Source organism: Mycteria americana, chromosome 26 (genome assembly GCF_035582795.1).
Source record: "Mycteria americana isolate JAX WOST 10 ecotype Jacksonville Zoo and Gardens chromosome 26, USCA_MyAme_1.0, whole genome shotgun sequence".
NCBI classification, from domain to species: domain Eukaryota; kingdom Metazoa; phylum Chordata; class Aves; order Ciconiiformes; family Ciconiidae; genus Mycteria; species Mycteria americana.
In genome coordinates, this window is record NC_134390.1 from 2,928,412 (window position 1) to 2,946,251 (window position 17,840).

At 48.6% G+C, this 17,840-nt stretch overlaps 2 long non-coding RNA genes across 3 annotated transcripts in view; both read left to right on the top strand.

Moving 5' to 3' along the window:
• The window catches only part of LOC142421120 (uncharacterized), a 42,820-nt gene extending 25,006 nt beyond the window's left edge, over positions 1-17,814 (top strand). The window contains exons 2-3 of one of the 2 annotated variants that reach the window (XR_012778840.1): positions 16,924-17,125; positions 17,267-17,814. This is a non-coding gene — a long non-coding RNA (uncharacterized LOC142421120). The remainder of the gene's footprint in view (positions 1-16,923; positions 17,126-17,266) is intronic. The other variant, XR_012778841.1, reaches the window with a different exon arrangement.
• Positions 1,504-3,688, top strand: LOC142420993 (uncharacterized). Its single transcript, XR_012778823.1, has 4 exons — positions 1,504-1,701; positions 1,979-2,101; positions 2,528-2,643; positions 3,037-3,688. It is a non-coding gene; the product is annotated as an uncharacterized LOC142420993 (long non-coding RNA).
• Positions 17,815-17,840: the final 26 nt, after the last annotated feature.

The window sequence follows — 17,840 nt, forward strand, 5'->3', positions numbered from 1 at the left end:
ACTGCGCATGCGCAGTTCACCTGCTGCAGTACTGAGTTTTGTCCACCGGGTGGCAGAAGCGAGCACAAAAAAGCCATCGCGCATGCGCGGCCCCTCGGCTGCAGTACCGACCTTTATCCACCGGGCGGCAGCATCGAGCACGGGAAAGTGCGCCACTGCGTATGCGCAAAGCCGCAGCTGCAGTACCCACTTTTGGTCACTGGGCGGCAGCAGCGAGCACACAACAAATGGGCCACCGCGCATGCGTGGCCCACCCGCTGCAGTACCAACCTTTGTCCACCGGGCGGCACCAGCGAGATCGGACGAAGGTGCTACCGCGCATGCGCGACTTCCAACCGCAGTACCGAGTTTTGTCCACCGGGCGGCAGCAGCGATCACGGGAAAACGCACCACCGTGCATGCGCGGATCCCGAGCTTCAGTACCGATTTTTCATCACGTGGTGGCAGCAGAGAGCACGTTTAAATGGGGCACCGCTCATGCGGGGCTCCCCAGCTGCAGTACCCAATTTTCATCACCGGGTGGCAGCAGTGAGCACGGGGAAATGCGGCACCGCTCATGCGCGGCTCCCCAGCTGCAGTGCCGACGTTTGGTCGTCGGGCGGGTCCAAAGCTGGAACTGCAGGTCGGGACCGAGTTCGTCTGCACGCACGAGCGCTTCTGTAATCCTGGAGAGAAGTCCTTGCATCTGGCTCTGCTCTCACGCACTGTCATCAGCAAGTAAAAATTCTGGGCTTGGCTTTGGCATTATCCTGTAAGGGAACGCTCTGGGTCTGGGTGTCAGTTGCTTATTTGCTGTGGAATGGTCGTGTTTTTCAGAAATCATTCCAAATAGAACTGGTTGGGTGGGGCAGGGCAGAGTAAGGGTCTTTGCAGGAACCTGGGAAGTAAAGTCTTCAACGTAGAAAAGCTTAAAGCATTTGCTGTACAGAAGGACTCTCTGTACCCACTACATCAGTTGCTTATTAGCAGTGACTGATGTTTGTAGGAGTACCGTGTGGAAGTGTGAACATTCATTAGTGAACTAAAACTGCTTTGGTTCTGTGTAGAAAGCAGAGGAAGTACAAAACAACATTCCCCCCCCCCCCCTTTTTTTTTTGTTAAACATATCGCAGGGCCTTAGCTTTCTATTGCCAGGCTGGCAAAGCTTCCCAAGCTCTGTTGCCCCACAGTCACCAAAAGTCTCCAGTAGTTGCCAGGATGGTGAGTTAGTTTTGGGCTTCTAGCCCTCCATTCCACCATTATTTTAGTCAGATCCTGCATTCCACTCAGTTAAAGACTCATGACAATTGCTTAAAATTTGCATTTGGAAGTCATGCTTCAAACAATGAATTTTCAACAAAATTTTTTTGACACTAGTCAATGAACTACCATAATACTGGAGCAAAATGACATTTTTAGTGGTTGTTGAATCTCAGAGTGATAACATAGGCATCCCTGTTTGAGCCCTTACCACAACCGTTGCAATGTTTGTTTACACACTGCTTGGTTCTTTTGTAAAGGTGTGTAGCTGTGGGAGGTGTGTTATTCCGAAGGTGCTACGGCGCCGATGCTCTGGATGTTGGCAGTAATGGGCAAAGCGGGAGGCTCTGTGGCTAGGGGAGAATGGCGTGGACATGCTACTGCTCTCTCTGTTGCACCAGAATTTCGACGGCTGGGTTGGGCTGCTAAATCGATGGAAAGACTGGAAGACATTTCAGAAAAGTGAGTACCCTACTTATCTTTATCTTTTAAAGTCATTGTCTTTCTACAGACACCTGTCCATGGCTTAGATATTTGATTTGTGTGAAACAGACCCAGAATTTTGCTTTAAGTAGTGTTCTGATGCGCTAAAATTCCCTGTAGGTAGAGAACAAGAATTACAAATGTTACCTGGTGGTTGAAGTTCTCAGGGTTTCTATGAAAGCTAACTTGCCAGAATGAGTAGGAAGCAGCCTGAATTCCAGTAGAGATACTGTATAAAAGGTCCTTTTCTTGACAGGAAAAGAGCTTCACGAAACGTCGGCACTGTTTGCCGTAGGGCCTCCGACATACTTGTTCAGTAATCGTGGGCTTTGTGCGATTTCCGCAGGCACGATCTTGAACAAATTTTGTACGGCAGCCGGTATCTTAGCTTACTTTCTATCTCGCGCTTGGTTGCTTGTACCTGCTCAAAACTTACTGTAGTGTCAAATGAACCCACAGGAAAATGTCCTCAACTCGTGCTGGTAGGGCAAGCCCGCTGTAGTTGATAAAATCAGAAAATAGCACGATGTTTAGAAACATTTGCCTTGTGAGGACAAGGGCTGTCTCCTGGTAGGCAACTGAATTCTATGACTGATTCCACCGCTCCGCTGGGGCATTTGAAGGAGGCAGTCCCTAAGCCAATGCAATCTAAAATGGGGGTTGTTTGGGTTTTTTTAATAATTTCTTAGGGATATAAGGCTTGTGTGGGTGTTTAGCTTGTCCTGTTCTTTCTGTTCCTAATTCTGAACCCACTGACTGGTGTAAAAGAACGGTCACGTGGTAGTCTAACAGTGTTGTCTACCAGGAGCTGGTGGAAGGCCAGGGCTTATGTAAAGCTGATAAGGAGGATTCAGGCTGGAAAGTGGAACATCTAAACAAGCATTACTGTCCTTGGGAGTTAGGGACATCCTGAAGAAATAGGTAAGCTAATTAAAATGTTTTGGGAACCATCCGAAACAACTAGTAGGAGTGTGATAAGAAGCACCCTCCCACAAACTATCCTCATTATAATACTAAAAGTCACACCCCTCGAGCTGGAGACCCCGGCCCAAGCAGAGACCCCTCACCTCTGAGCGTGCGCAGCATATTAAAGTAGCGCTGTAGCTTTAAGTTGAAATAAGAGGAATGTAGACCAATAGAAAACTGCTTTGTGTAGTTACTTATGCATATGCATAACTAGACTGTAAAAATACTGTACCTGCATGACCGAACTTTGTACTAGCTTTGTGGAGCTACCACCTAGCGCCCATCTCTGCGCAGACATGAAATAAAAATACCTCTGCCCTGTGTGTATATTGGCGTCTCGCACACCAGGTAAATGACCTCACACTTGTGGGATAACAGTTTTGGCACCCCAGATGGGACCGAGCTGACAGCCTCGCCCGGTTCGTCTTGCTGCATCTGACAGGGAGAAGAGGCCTGAGCGGACTCCAGCGTGCACCGACCTGTTGACTGGGGACTCCTTCAGCTCCTCTCCTGCGGTCGGGCGGTAAGCGACACAACGGTGCAATGCTACTGAAAAGAGGTATTTTTTGGGGATAGGAGAAAAGGGGGGTAGGGGCAAGATCTCTCGGGAAGCAGGCACCATCTGTTCTGTTCTGGGCTCTGCATAAGACGCACCAGGAAAGATACGTGGCAGTAGCATAGTTCTGTTTGTTTCTACATGCTGTCCTGTTCTGAGTGACGAAGGGAGATGTCCCTCGTTCTGGTTTGTGTAGAAATACTGGGTTTTTTGATACCAATATGGGCGCTGCTGCTTCCCAGGAGGCACCCCTTTGCTCTCCTCTAGAATGCATCCTGAAGCATTGCAATACATTTGGGGGAGATCCCATGACTAAAAATCAGCTAAAATGATATTGTAATCAACGGTGGCCACAATATCAATTGGAAGATGGTGAAAAATGGCCTGAGAATGGATCCTTGAAATATAACACTATATTGGAATTATTGTTGTTTTGTCGGGGAAATGAAAAATGGGATGAAATGCCTTATGTGGATATGTTTTTCTCGTTACAACGCGATTGGGATATTAGGAAGAAAGGTGGTTTAGTGGATTCTAAACATCAGATTGGAATATATGCATTAAAAGAGAAAAAGGGAAAACCTCGTATTGAATCGGAATATTCAGAAGAGGATATTCAGCTGTTGGTAGCTCCCCCAAAACAGCCAGAATCTGATAGCTCATGTGATAATGGAGTTGTGAGTGCTATCTCTAAAAGAACAAGGGGACAGAAACCGAAAGTTGAAGCTCCCCTCGGACAGGCTGTAGGGCCTGAAGGAACAGCGGTATCCGTACATGTACCTTTTACTGCTTCTGATTTATTAAACTGGAAACAGGCAGTTGGATCCTATCGAAACAATCCAGAAGGAATGTATAGTACTGTTAATCACGAGTCATAATCCTAACTGGGGAGATGTACAGGCTCTCCTAGAATATTTGTTTACCACTGAGGAGAGGAGAACAATTTTAGAGAAGGCTAGAGAGGGACTGGTCCAACAATGTGTGTGTGTGGGTGGGTGCCTAATACCAATATGTACCTCCTGAAAAAGGATCTGGAGTGGGATCCAAACACAAGTGTGAGGGATTACAGAGGGTAAAGGAATATCCAAAGTTAATTTTGTATGGGATTCAACATGGAGTGCAAAAGCCTAAGAATTTATCTAAACTATCTGAAGTAAGGCAGGGGGATAAGGAAACCCCATCAGCCTTCTATGAGAGATCATGTGAAGTAGCTTGAAAATGGACAGATCTCGATCCAGAAGATGATAGCAATTTACAGTTATTTAACATGCTGTTTATTGGTCTAGCGGCAGCAGATATAAGAAAGAAACCACAAACGGTAGAGGGTGAGGATGGAATGACAATCTCACAGTTCTTATCAATTGCATATAAGGTATGTAATAATCGGGAGGAAATAGAAGAGAAGGAGAAGCGGGGATGAGTAAAGCTGCAAGCTTCCTTGTTGGCTGCCTTGACAGAAGACCAAGAAAAAGGGAGAGAAAATATGTGAGGTGAATTTTGTGGCCGAGGAAGGGGCCGTAGAAATAATAGTAGAAATCGTTATGACATTCCCCTGGGAATGAATCGGCGTGCAAATTGTCAGCAAGAGAGCCATTGGAAAAAAGATTGTCCACGCCGTCTGAGTAATGAGGAAAGAGAGACAGAAGAAGGGGTTGGAGTCATGATGGAGATTGGGTTGGACTGAAGGGGACTGGAGGAATCTAATTAAAGTTTCCCCAGATGATCCTCTGGTTCCAGTCAAGCTGGGGAATGAAATAATAGATTTTTTTAATTGATAGTGGAGCCACACATGCTGTAGTAACTAGTTGTAGGGGACCCTTAAGTAGAACTAAAATAAGTGTTGTTGGTGCAACAGGGAAAACGACTTTAAGGCTGTTTTTACAACCTATGGAATGTTCCATTGGAAATACTAAATTAACTCGCGAATTCCTTTATATGCCAGAATGCCCCCTACCATTGCTTGGGTGGGATTTACTTGTAAACTGGACTGTACCTCACTTTCTTACCACTTCACGCAGTAGCTTGTCTTGGGTTTTATATTTTAGAAACTGCTGCTGCAATTGCGAGTCTTATACTGGAGGCTGTGTTTTTATACTGTATTTTTGTACCACTTTTTGAGAAGTATTGGTAAAGAGTTTGCTTTTTATATATATAAAAACTTGTAAACCGAATGCACAACTAAGTTATTCTGAAGACTCTGTTCAGTTGACTCTGTTCAGCCCACAGGGGACGTCGTCTGTTTGTGGCGGACGCCAGCCCGAGCGGGACGTTGCCTGTTTGTGGCGGACGCCAGCCCGCAGGGCACCTTGCCTGTTTGTGGCGGACGCCAGCCTGAGCGGGATGTCGCCCGTTTGTGGCGGATGCCAGCCCGAGCAGGACGTCACCTGTTTGGGGCACACCGATGGCGGGCGCTGTTGCCAAAAGGCAAAGCAGGATCATAGCAGAGTTTTCCATTTCTGGGGATGGGCTCAGCCATCTCCTGCGCAAACTTCTGTCATGTAGCAGTGGGGATGGTAGCTTTCTTTTGATTTCTTGAAGAGCAAGAGGATGATGGAGCATGTTACAAGATCATGATCTTTTTCTCTTCCTTGGGCAGTACAGGCACCCAAGGCCAGCCCACATTCAAGGAACAGCATGGGGATATCCGTGTCGACCGTCAGCAGAGGAAGGAAGCTTCTTTTGGAGGCTGAGGCGATGAAGCAAAGTTCTTAATTGGTCTGTTTGATTTTCAGCATGGGTGCGGGGAGGGCCTGGGACATGCAAAACATGGTCCTGGACAGGGAAGCTGTCTATTACTGTCCTGGTTTCAATTTTCTTTATAGTGGCTGGTATGGGGCTATGTTTTGGATTTGTGCTGAAAACAGCGTTGATAATACAGAGATGTTTTAGTTGTTGCTGCACTAGTCCAGGACTTTTCAGCTTCCCATGCTCTGCCGGGCGCATGAGAAACTGGGAGGGGACACAGCCGGGATAGTTGATCCAAACTGACCAAAGGGCTATCCATACCATATGATGTCATGCTCAGTATATAAAGCTGGGGAAGAAGGAAGGGGGGGACATTCGGAGTGATGGCGTTTGTCTTCCCAAGTGTTGCGTTAAGAGTTACTGTCGCATACAAATAAGAGTCTGAGGGGTGGCTGAGGGGAACCCTCCCGTTGAGTCACGAGGTTCAGACAGGACCCCCTTGCTTTCTAAACTCCTTCTCAGAGAGGAGCCTAGGTGCGGCTAGGTCCAGTCTTAGTCTCAGACCTGGTCAACGGTTTATTTTCTAAGGACTGTATGTGTAGCCACTTATTGGTTCAGGGTTTTCACTAAGGCGACAGCATTAACTTTTACACCCCCCCAGTCTGGTCGTGTTGAAGGAACTATCACGGCCAGAGCAGTGAAGAGTGCAGTTTATTAGAGCAACAGACACACAGATTCTTTGGATTACCGGTGATAAATTAACTGTCTGCAAAGCACATACAAATGTCAAGAATATGAGTAGGAATAACACGGCCGGACACAAACATGTATATAACACGGCCGGAAGAATATGAGTAACACGGCCGGATATAACACAGCCGGAGGAATACGGGTAACACGGCCGGATATAGCACGGCCGGAGGAATATAAGTAACACGGCCGGATATAGCACAGCCGGAGGAATATAAGTAACACGGCCGGAGGACAAACGCGTTAAAAGAAAATAATAAAGCAACTCTATAGAGATTTCTAAGTTTCCCGGGGAGGCACTTGGTATAACCAAGTGTTCGACTCTTACCCAAAGGCGTCCCGATGGGGGGGAAGAGAGGCTCAGCCCGTCGACTGATCCCAGACGTCAGAGTGATACACGATGGTGTCTTCCCTAACATTCTCTTTCTCTTAAACCATTTTATACTATCTTTCACCTTTCAGGTGGAGCTTGAGTGACTCTAGTCATACATACCTTTGTTTAGGATTGGTGTAAAGTTTTCTCGCTTCGCTTTTAAAGGTATAAGCTAGAAAAATTCAGTGCGCAAGCTCAGTGAGGGGTGATCGCACCTTGGAGGCGGGTAGCTTTTGGGATGGAGGTATGTTTTGGTATTATAATGATGTTATAATGAGCAAAGTTCACCAAAAGGACAGCATTTTGTCAAAAACGTAGCAGCCTGTTGGCCCAGGGTAGTAAATATGCAGCTTATCAGTTCTTGGACACCTTTAAGTTCCCCTATTATTGCAGAGCCTGGCCGCGGCATCTCCACACCGCTCCACCCTCTGGGTAGCGCCTCTTAGAGTCAGCACGCCAAGTTCCCCTGGCGTTACCAACATCTAAGGTTGCAGGCCTAGGGAACTCCCATGCCATGGATTCCTTACATGTCAGCCGCATTCCACCTGGGAGGCTTCTTCAATGCTGTGCCTTAAGTGTGAATATAAGTTTTAATTTTTAAGCCACCTCGGCCATTATCCCACACCAAGTAACCATTACGCGTGATGGAGCCCTGCTTTCCTGGAGATGGCTGAACACCTGCCTGCCGATGGGAAGGAGTGAATGAATTCCTTGTTTTGCTTTGCTTGCGTGCGCAGCTTTTGCTTTACTTATTAAACTGTCTTTATCTCAACCCATGAATTTTCTCACTTTACTCTTCTGATTCTCTCCCCCCTCCCACTGCGTGGGGAGTGAGCGAGCGGCTGCGTGGTGCTTACTTGCCGGCTGGGGCTAAACCACAACAATTACATGGGAGGCGATGAGAGATATCATGGACACCACCGGACTGGCATCCTGTAAGGATGGTTTCACATGTTTTCTTGTTTAGAGGCCAACCTCGGCTTTGGGCTGTAAAATAAAGTCTGCCAGGCCGGTGCCAGCTTGGCGGCAGCATCTGCCCACGGCAGCACCAGCTTGGTAGTGGTGTCTGCCCATGCCCGTGCCAGGTTGCTGGCTGTGTCTGGCTTGTGAGGGTTGGGGTAATTGGCCCCCTGTTCCCATGGGCTCCAGCTGCAGCCCGGAGCAGCACAGGTGGGACCCATGAGGTGAGGATAGGGCTGGGCCAAGGGTTTAAAAAGGGCTGAGGATAGGGCTGGCCCTTCTGTGCTGAGGGGCTCTACATGGGGAGGGGGCTGCCTAGGCATGCCTGCCTGTGGGAGCTGGCTGAGGAGTGAAATGAAGGGGCTTCCCCAGGCAGCTGCCTCCAGCAAGGAACAGCCGGTCCCCACAGCCGGGAAGGATCCCTCCCGGCCGTCCCCGACAGAGCGCACCACCGGCACGTGGTGCTGGGAGCTCGGTGCCCCCATTGGCCACACACGTGAGCCACCGTGTCTCTGGGAAGCCTCTTGGGAGAGGAGCATCGGGGCACCGGGGCGGGCGAGGCAGCCGGCACTGTGGAGGAGGAAGGGGCAGAGGCTGGGAGAGAGAAGCCTCAGGGTGCTGAAGGTCTCCCGGCGGTGCCAGGAGCTGCGGTGAGTCGTGCATCCTTCGCGTGCGTCCAGGTCTCTCTCTGCCATGCTTTTCCAGACTTCTGCCTGCCTCCTTGCCTGTACCTGCCTCTGTCTCCCTTTCAGGCCGTTTGGCTCCCCAAAGCTTTTTGCCCTTCTGCTAGCACTGCCCTCCACAGCGTGACCAGCTCCCCACCTGCTATTATTTCACTCTTCCCCCACTGCCGCCTTCTGCATTGCTGGTGAAAATGGCATTTCTAGGTCTCTCTCTGCGCAGTGACCCGTCTCTCTTTTCAGTGACTCCCTCTGCTCTGTACCCTGTCTACTTTTTTCTAGTAAACTGTCCCTATTTTTCAAATTTTTTACTCTCATAATTCTTTTTGAAATTTTGTTTCTAGGTGTACTCTTACCTTGTTTTCTCTCTCTCTTTGTTTTATTTTTTCCTTTACCTGTATCCTGTTGCTTTTAAAATTTTCATTCTGTGTCTACTTTTGTCAAGATGTCTCTCCCTGTTTAATTGTTTCCTGTCTGTCCCATACCCCCTTGCTTTTAAATTCTCTTTCCTTGTCTATCCAGTTTGCTGTCCTCATTTTTTAATTTGTTCTAGTCTGTGCTGTGCCCAGTTGCCTTTAAAATTTTCTTTCTATGTCTCCATCGATTTGGTGTTTTTGCTATTTTTTAATTTTTTCTCTCAATGTCTTTTGAATTGAAAAAACTTTTGAATTTTTGTTTCTGTGTTCACTTTTATGTATTTTTTCTGTCTCTCTTGTTTATTTTTTCCTATCTGTGCTGTATATTGTGACTTTTAAAATTTTTTTCTTTCTACTTTTACCCAGATGTCTAACCCTATATTTTTATTATTTCCAGACTTTCCTATGTCACATTACTTTTGAGTTTTTTTCTATATCTACTTTTATCCAGTTCACTGTCTTTATTTTTTATTTCATGCTCGTCTGTGCCATACCCTGTCGCTTTTTAGATTTTGTTTCTGTGTCTTTGTTTATTTAGTTTCCTGTCCCCATATTTTATTTTTTCTTCCTTTAAGGCCTTTGTTTTTCAAATTTTTTCTATGCCTACTTTTATCTAGTTTGCTATCCCTATTTTCAAATTTTTTCTCCTCTGCCTTGTACCCTTTTGCTTTTTCAATATTCTTTCTATGTCGACTTTTATCGAGCTGTCTGTCCCTGTTTTTTTAATTCTGTCTGTCTTGTCACATACCCTGTTGCTTCTTAAATTTTGTGTCTTTCATTTTTTTCTCTTCTCTCCATTCATCCTGAGGCTGTAGAGGGTCTCCTCGGCACGCTGTTATTTCTGAAGCGTAATTGGTACCCCTCTTGCTTTGAAAGAACATCTCCTCCCTCTTCCTTCGAGCAGTCTTGTTGTCCTCTCCTCCATCTCGCTTGCCTCCAGTGGGTCAGTGTCTCCCTCGTGACCTCCGTACTCTGTTCAAATACCCTCCCCAGTACCTTTGTGCCCTCAAGCCTTCTTTTGCCTCTCTGGCCATCTCGGCACCCCTCTGTTTCTGTTGCACCCTGTCGCTTCCTGCGAGCGCCCTTGTGTTCCATGGCCTTCCTTTAGTTCTGCAGCAGGCTTTGTATCTTTCTTATTCAGAGACAACGTTTCCTCAGGCTTTCATTTTCCTTCAGAGCACTCTTACCTTTCCTCCGCCATGTCGGATGCCTCTGTTCAGTCCCCGGTTCCCTGAGGACATCTCTACTCTGTTCAGATCCCCTCCCGAGTACCTCATTGTGTCAGCAATCCTTTGTTTGTCTCGTTGTCCACGTTTCCCCTGCCCCCCCCCGGAGCCCCTCGTTCCTGTCATGATGCCTCCCGAGACTGTCCTCATGCCCCACAGCACCCTTCGAGCTCTGCAGCCCTCTTTGTGTCTCTCTCTTATTCAGACAGAACCCCTCCTCAGGCTTTCGTTGTGCCCCACAGCTCTCTTACCTTATTCACTGCCATCTAGGATGTCTCCGTTCGGTCGCTCATCCCCTGAGGACATCGCTGGGACACCCTCTTGAGTTTTGCACTGCGTGCCAGAGCCGCCTTCTGTCTCTTGCTCTCACTCTCGGCACCCTTCTTCTGCCGTCACCGTGCCTCCTGAGGCCGTCCTTGTGCCCCACAGCCCTCTGTGGCTCTGTAGCGCAATTTGCACCCTTCTTGCTCCCGAGAACCATTCCTGATGTCATCTTTCACCTCCAGAACACTCATGTTGTCCTCTGTGCTAGCTAGGACACCTATGTTCATTCCCTGGTCCCCTGAGGACATCTGTAGTCTGTTCAAATCCCCTCTGGACTTTTTCATCGTGTCCTCAAGCCTTCTTGTGTCTGTCCCTCTCAGAACCCCTCTGCTACTGTCATGATGCCTTCCGAGCAGCACACTTTTAGCTCCGTAAGTCCCCTTTGGACTTGCTTTGTTGCAATCGCACCTCTCCTAAGATCTCTGTTCCCAAAAAAAGAGTGCTCTTGTTCTTTTCTGTGCCATCTAGGATGCCTGCCGAGCTCCAGGGATGAGGCTGGGCTCCTCAAGCCGAGCTCCAGGGATGAGGCTGGGCTCCTCAAGCTGAGCTCCAGGGACGAGGCCACAGCTTGGCCGCTCGGTCTAGGCCCCACAACTCGGCCCTGCACCTTGGCTGCTCGGCCTCAGCCCTCGCACACACACACACGCATACAAAACCAGAGAACCTTTCACTCACAAAAATACCTAGAGATGGAGTTAATGAGAAGACAGGAGACTCTGCTGATCAGGCACAGGGCGTGGCCAGACAATCCTACTGACCGGCAACCTATTTGCATGCCACCAGCCCTTTTTATCCCCTTGTCCCTCTCTTTTCCGATGCTTGTTCCTCCCCAAACTCCTCTGATACCTCCCCTTCCCCACCTTTGGTTCCTCCAGTAAACATACCATAGTACATCCTGTGCAGTCGCTACATGTGTCCCATGTCCTTAGTCAGTAACCCTTCTCAGTCTGTATAGTGATCCGGAAAGCCACTCCCATCTACTCATTGTGACGAGTGTCACCCCATACCATGGGGCTGATGGCTCTGCAGGGACAGCTCTGGGAGGAGCCAGGGCAGGGAATATGTTTCTCTGGCTGGGTCACTGGGGTGCCTTACCTGGCACAGTGCCTCTGTGTGACCTGGAGTTTATGGAGACAAGCTTTTTATCGCGTAACCTAGCAGGGAACCCCAGTTAAAGCTTTGGAAAAATGCTCTAAAACTAGAATTGTCCAATGACCTTAGTAGTTTGATTGGTTTGTGGGATAATCCTATCGGAGGCATCAACTTGAAGACAGCTGCTTGACCCACTTTGTTGATTTCAGTCATGTTGTTTGAAGGAAGAATGTACAGAAAAGGCCGAGGAGATGTGACAAGAAGAAAGAGGAAAGAGCAAGTAAGTTTTGAGAGAGGGGAAGAACCTAAGTGCTGCGAGTGACTGAAGGTGCTAAGGGCTAAGAGATTTTTGGGGTAGGTATGCACATGTGAAGGTCTGGGTGGGAATAGCGCACAAACAGTAGTAAAATACAGTAATGGAACCCAAGATTGCTCCTCATTCTGGGCCTGTGCACGCGCCCTTGCTCTTGCAGTTGCAGACATGCTGGAGCTGCTGGGAGACAGGCACGTGAGCCTGCCTGGAAGCAGGCTTTGGGCGCAGGGTCCCTCGGCTGAGGCGGTGCCAGTTAGTGGGGGGGAGAGCCCTGTGTGTTGGGCAGGTGAGGGGCGAGTGAGGCCAGAGCATGGCAAGGGCTGGTCTGGGCTGTTTGGTCTGGGGCAAGCGTGGACAGAGGGGATAGAGAGGAGGATCTGAAGGAATACGGGTTGTGAGCTCTTCATTCCCAACAAGGTCACTGAGGGGGCAACCACGTGCAGTACCCAAGGTACGGGTGAAGGTCTGGGGCCAGCACAAAGGGTGCTGAGAGAGGGAGTTTCCATAGGGTCTGGTGGTGGCTGCAGGCCACTTCCCATCAGCCACAGTGAGCCCCATGTCATGCTGCGCAGCCCTTCCGGTGCGCACCAATTTGTATTTGGCTGTGTATCTGTTACTGTATTTGGGGCACCCCAATGTCACTGAGGGGGATGATGATGATGTGGCAGAGGAGCAGGTTGAGTGGGGGATGGGGGGGGGTCACGGGACAGTTCACCCCCCCACACCCCCCCCCCCCCGAAAGGGGGGTGACAGCCCCAAAATGCCTGAGAATTCGTGGGGGAGATTTAGATAATTAAAACCTGTAAATATGTGTGTGAGGCATTGAAGTAGAGAAAAACCTCTCTTTTATATATATAGAAACCTTTTATTTATATATATGTAAAAAGATTTTAAAAGAAACCCCTCTGTCTATTATATAAAGGATTTTAGAATATGAAAAAGTCTAAATAGACGTATATAGGGTTATAAAATAGAAAAATAACTCGAATATATGAATGAAAAAAAGCAGTTTAAAATGCATAAACAGATGGTGTATGTGAAGAAATTTTTTAAATGTCAACAAGACAGAGCTCTCCCCAGCTGCGGTACCGACTTTTGTCCAAGGGGTGGCAGCAGCAAGCACAAAAAAGCGCCAGCGCGCATGCGCGTCTCCACAGGTGCAGTACCGACCTTGTTCCACTGAGCGGCAGTAGTGAGCACGGGGAAATGCGCTACTGCGCATGCGCCGAGCCGCAACAGCAGTTCGGATCTTTATCCACGGGGCGGCAGGAGCGAGCACCAAAAAAAGCGCCACCGTGCATGCGCGGCGCCCAGCTGCAGTACTGACTTTTGGTCACTGGGCGTCAGCAGCGAGCACAAAACAAATGCTCCAGCGCGCATGCGCGACTCCCTAGCTGCAGTACCGCGTTTTGTCCACCGCGAGGCAGTAGCGAGCACACAAAAAAAATTGCACCAGCGCACATGCGCGGCTCCCCAGCTGCAGTACCGACTTTTGTCCACAGGGCGGCAGCAGGGAGGTCGGGTGAAGGCACCAGTCCGCATGCGCGGCTCTGCAGCTGCAGTACCCTTTGTCCACAGGGTGGCAGCACCGACCACTTGAAAATGCACCACCGCGCATGCGCGGCTGTACAGCTGCAGTACCGAGTTTTGGTCACTGGGCGGCAGCAGCGAGCAAAACACAAATGCAGCACTGCGCATGCGTGGCTCCCAGGCTGCAGTACCGCCTTTTGTCTACACGGTGGCAGCAGCGAGCTCGGGAAAATGCACCACTGCGCATGCGTGACTCTCCAGCTGCAGTACCGACCTTTGTCCACCGGGCGGCAGCAGCGAGCACAGAAAGACCCAACGCGCAGGCGCAGATCCTCATCTGCAGTACCGACCCTGTTGCAATGAGTGACAGCAGCGAGCACTTGAAAATGTGCTACTGTGCATGTGCGGCTCCCCAGCTGCAGTACTGACTTTTGTCCACCGGGCGGTAGCAGCGATCTCGGGAAAATGCGCACTGCACGTGCGCGGCTCCCCAGCTCCAGTACCGACGTTTGGTCGTCGGGCGGGTCCAAAGCTGGAACTGTAGCTTGGCACCGCGCATGTGTGTGCGCGCACAGGTGGATCTGTAATCCTGGAGTGAAGTCCTCGCATCTGGCTCTGCTCTCACATGCTGGCAGTCATTAGCAAGTAAAAATTCTGGGCTTGGCTTTGGCATTGTCCTCTAAGGGAAAGCTCTGGGTCTGGATGTCAGTTGCTTATTTGCTGTGGAATGGTCATGTTTTTCAGAAATCATTCCAAATAGAACTGGTTGGGTGGGGCAGGGCAGAGTAAGGGTCTTTGCAGGGACCTGGGAAGTAAAGTCTTGAACGTAGAAAAGCTTAAAGCATTTGCTGTACAGGAGGTTTCTCTGTACCCACTACATCAGTTGCTTATTAGCAGTGACTGATGTTTGTAGGAGTACCGTGTGGAAGTGTGAACATTCATTAGTGAACTAAAACTGCTTTGGTTCTGTGTAGAAAGCAGAGGAACTACAAAACAATGTCGTCGTGTCCCCCACCCCTTTTTTTTTCTTTTTGTTAAACATACTGTGTTTGCAGGGTGTGAGAGACTGGAAGAGATTTGGTGGTGGCGGTGGTGGTGGTTTTTGTTGCATTACCCAATATTATGTATAACTTGGAAAAGTTCTTAACTATAACACTGGTCCTGGGGACCCCTCCAAAAACCTGGGTCTTGGAGAGAGTAAGGGTTCTGATAAGGGACATGTGTATTTGTTGGGGTTATCCTTCCCACGGATATAGAAACTGGGATGTTCTGTGCAACAAGAGTTACGGTAGAGTCAAGTATTGTGGCATACCCCGTACACACTACCCTTTGCAGAGCCTGCCGCTCACTGCAAAACCTGACATACCTGTAAAATTAGCATATCCCCGGCCCTCTTGGGACTAGTTTGGGGATGTTCTAAAGGGAAATTTTATTCCTGCTTAACACTGAAATATCATGCTGATCTGAAATGTGGATTAGTCGTCCCATCCTTATGCCCATCTTGTGTTTTCAGTTTCACCGCCCCTCCCTGGCGAGTGCGCTGGGAAGTGGCAGAAGCCCCAGAAAACTCGATGCTGAATTTAAGTGATGGAGAATGTTGTATAACATTGTCCATCTCACAACTCCAGTACTACTGCGCTCTACTACTACTACACTCACAATGTCAGTACTACTGTAGAGGCAGCACGGACCAAAATGAAAGAAATTGCCGACCAAGCTGCCAAACTATTTTGATCACTCCAACCAAAAGACTGTTTCAATGGGCATGCACCCGGATCTTCGTTCGCTTCCCTCCTACAATCCTGGGGACTCATGGGGTGGGGGAAATGGTTAATTCAAATTGGAATAACCTATTGGCTGGATTTCTGTTCCTTATGACTGGTATAGCTATTGTTTAATATATGATTACCCTTTTGCTTGCTTCTGCTTTCATTCTCTTTTCTCCTGCTGTTCACTATGTTCATATCACCACCCTGGAAGACGAAATCAAGGACCCTCCGCCAACTCTCGTTGAAAATGTCGAACTGTGTCTTCTTGATCTTCTTTATGTGAAAATCATCACCCTGGACGAAGATTATATAGACAATGTTTGAGCCATGGGGTGGTGTGAGAGACTGAAAGAGTTAATGTCTCAAACATTGTGGTGACTTGAGGCGCTATTTGCATGGTGACGGCAGGTCAGCGAGCACGGGGTCAGGGAGAGCGAGAGTGAGAGCGGGACGTGGGGAGCACGTCGGAGGACACACGGTTCTGGGTTCTGCTGGACTTTAAGGGGGCTTGCAACTGCCTGAGAGACCCCTCGTGACCACCCCCCTCCCCCAGCGCCTGCGCAGAAGGTTGAGAACTTTCTAGAACAAGAACCATGTAAGTCCTGAAGGGGCGTACCTGGAGGTGGGGATTAGCTTATAAAAGACATGCCCCCCCCCCCCCCCCGGGAAGCGCGTGCGCGCCCACCACTGGAGGATTGCCACATCTGTCATCGTCATCACGGGATCCAAGGGCGGTGGTACTTTTTCTTTCTCTTTCCTCCTCTCTCTCTTCCTTTCCTTTTCTTGCTTCTCTCTTCCTCTGCTCTTTGAATATATATGCAAGTTTGGGATAACTTGTGACGGATTGCCCGGAAAATAGCTCCATTGCCAAATCTCTTTTGTCCGTTTAAGTTCGCCAGTTCGCCGTTTGTGGAATTCGCCAGTGAATAAAGTTGCTGGCCAGCCTGTTCTTCTGAGTCATTGTCGTGACTGTACCGACCACACGGCTCTGCCGAGCAGAGATCGGCCTTTGTTGGTACCAGAAGTGGGATAGACTGTTCCTCTGAGTCATTGTCGTGACTCTGCCAACCACGCGGCTCTGCTGAGCAGAGGTCGGCTTTTGTTGGTACACAAACTGTCGGGGAATCAAAAAGATTCACCCCTCTCGCAACCCAGTGAGTGGGACGAGACACAGGGCCTTAGCTTTCTATTGCCAGACTGGCAAAGCTTCCCAAGCTCTGTTGCCCCACAGTCACCAAAAGTCTCCAATAGTTGCCAGGATGGTGAGTTAGTTTTGGGCTTCTAGCCCTCCATTCCACCATTATTTTAGTCAGATCCTGCATTCTGCTCAGTTAAAGGCTCACGAGAATTGCTTAAAATTTGCATTTGGAAGTCATGCTTCAAACAATGAATTTTCAACAAAATTTTTTTGACACTAGTCAATGAACTACCATAATACTGGAGCAAAATGACATTTTTAGTGGTTGTTGAATCTCAGAGTGATAACATAGGCATCCCTGTTTGAGCCCTTACCACAACCGTTGCAATGTTTGTTTACACACTGCTTGGTTCTTTTGTAAAGGTGTGTAGCTATAGGAGGTGCATTATTCCGAAGGTGCTACGGCGCTGATGCTCTGGATGTTGGCAGGAATGGGCAAAGCGGAAGGCTCTGTGGCTAGGGGAGAGTGGCGTGGATGTGCGACTGCTCTCTCTGTTGCACCAGAATTTCGACGGCTGGGTTGGGCTGCTAAATCGATGGAAAGACTGGAAGACATTTCAGAAAAGTGAGTACTCTACTTATCTTTATCTTTTAAAGTCATTGTCTTTCTACAGACACCTGTCCATGGCTTAGATATTTGATTTGTGTGAAACAGACCCAGAATTTTGCTTTAAGTAGTGTTCTGATGCGCTAAAATTCCCTGTAGGTAGAGAACAAGAATTACAAATGTTGCTTGGTGGTTGAAGTTCTCGGGGTTTCTGTGAAAGCTAACTTGCCAGAATGAGTAGGAAGCAGCCTGAATTCCAGTAGAGATACTGCATAAAAGGTCCTTTTCTTGACAGGAAAAGAGCTTCACGAAACGTCGGCACTGTTTGCCGTAGGGCCTCCGACATACTTGTTCAGTAATTGTGGGCTTTGTGCGATTCCTGCAGGCACAATCTTGAACAAATTTTGTATGGCAGCCAGCATCTTAGCTTACTTTCTATCTCGCGCTTGGTTGCTTGTACCTGCTCAAAACTTACTGTAGTGTCAAATGAACCCACAGGAAAATGTCCTCAACTCGTGCTGGTAGGGCAAGCCCGCTGTAGTTGATAAAATCGGAAAATAGCACAATGCTTTGAAAAATTTGTCTTGCGAGGACACGGGCTGTCTCCTGGTAGGCAGCTGAATTCTATGACTGATTCCACTGGTCTGCTCTGGCACTTGAAGGAGGCAGTCCCTAAGCCAATGCAATCTAAAATGGGGGTTGTTTGGGGTTTTCTAATAATTTCTTAGGGATA